Here is a 1,990-nt window from a genome sequence, read left to right on the forward strand (position 1 = left end):
TGAGCCACCGTGCCCGGCCCCATACACTCTTATGAGATCCTCTTTATCTCTCCTGGGCAGCCCTGAATGGGTGAACTGGAGTCCAGATTCCTCTGCCCTCAGATCCCTGAATGATTTTATCTTACCCTTCCTTGGCCTGGAACACCCCTCCCTCCACATCTCCCCATAGCTGACATCTTCTAATCACTTGCGGAGGCCTGGCCCAAACATCACCTCTTCAGAGAAGCTTTTCTTGACTGCTCAGTCTAAAATAGACACCTCCCACCACTCAGGCTGGGCATGGTGGCTCACACCTGTAATTCCAGCACTTCGGGAGGCCCAGGCAGGCAGTCACCTGAGGTCAGGAGTTAGAGACTGGCTAACATGGTGAAACCCCACCTCTACTAAAAAAACAAAAAATAGCCGGGCATGGTGGCAGGCGCTTGTAGTACCAGCTACTTGGGAGGCTGAGGGAGGAGAATCGCTTGTTATCTACAGAAAGAAAAAAACAAGATGTATGCCCAACCAGGCACAGTGGCTCATTCCTGTAATCCCAGCACTTTGGGAAACCGAGGCAGGCGGATCACCGGAGGTCAGAAGTTTGAGACCAGCCTGGCCAACATGGGGAAACCCTGTCTCTACTAAAGATACAAAAATTACCAAATTACCCAGGCGTGGCATGTGCCTGTAATCCCCGCTACTTGGGAGGCAGAGTTTACAGTGAGCCGAGATCGTGCCACTGCACTTCAGCCTTGGAGACAGAGACTCCATCCCAAACAAAACAAAACAAAACAAAAAATTAATTAAAAAATAAAATAGGTCAGGCACGGTGGCTCACGCCTGTAATCCCAGCACTTTGGGAGGCCGAGGCGGGTGGATCATGAGGTGAGGAGATCGAGACCATCCTGGCTAACGTGGTGAAACCCCGACTCTACTAAAAAATACAAAAAATTAGCGAGGCATGGTGGTGGGCGCCTGTAGTCCCAGCTTCTTGGAAGCCTGAGGCAGGAGAATGGTGTGAACCTGGGAGGCGGAGCTTGCAGTGAGCCGAGATTGTGCCGCTGCACTCCAGCCTGGGCGACAGAGCAAGACTCCGTCTCAAAATAAAATAAAATAAAATAAAATAAAATAAATAAATAAATAAAATAGGCCAGGTGTGGCTCACAGGCTCACACCTGTAATCCAAGCACTTTGGGAGCCCAAGGCAGCGAGATCACCTGAACCCAGGAGTTCAAGACCAGCCTGGGCAACATGGTGAAACCCTGTTTCTACCAAAAATATAAAAATTAGCCAGGTGTGGTGGCATGCACCTATAGTCCCAGCTGCTTGGAAGGCTGAGGTGGGAGGATCACTTGAGCCTGGGAAGTTGAGGCTGCAGTGAGCCATGATCGCGCCACTGTACTGCAGCCTGAGCAACAGAGTGAGACCCTGTCTCCAAAAAATAAAATAGACATTCCCACTCTCACCCTGTGGTGAGGTGGGTGAATCCCTTGAGGTCAGGAGTTCGAGGCTAGCGTGGCTAACGTGATGAAACCCCCTGTCTACCAAAAATACAAAAATTAGGCAGGCGGGGTGGCGTGTGCCTGTAATCCCAGTTACTCAGGAGGCTAAGGTGGAAGAATCGCTTGAACCCGGGAGGCGGAGGCTGCAGTGAGATCCTGCTTTTGCACTCCAGCCTGGGTGACAAAGTGAGACTCTGTCTCAAAAAAAAAAAAAAAAAAAAGGTCAGGCACCGTGGCTCATGCCTGCCTGTAATCCCAGCACTTTGGGAAGCCAAGGTGGGTGGATCAGGAATTCGAGACCAGGCTGGCAAACATGGTGAAACCTCATCTCTGCTAAAGATACAAAAATTAGCCGAGCATAGTGGTGGGTGCCTGTAATCCCATCGGGAGGCTGAGGCAGGAGAGAATTGCTTAAACTTGGGAGGCAGAGGCTGCAGTGAGCTGAGATGGCACCACTGCACTCCAGCCTGGGTCACAGACTGAGACTCCGTCTCAAAAAAAAAAAAAAA

Source organism: Rhinopithecus bieti, unplaced genomic scaffold (genome assembly GCF_001698545.2).
Source record: "Rhinopithecus bieti isolate Rb0 unplaced genomic scaffold, ASM169854v2 scaffold_10589, whole genome shotgun sequence".
Classification (NCBI taxonomy): Eukaryota; Metazoa; Chordata; class Mammalia; order Primates; family Cercopithecidae; genus Rhinopithecus; species Rhinopithecus bieti.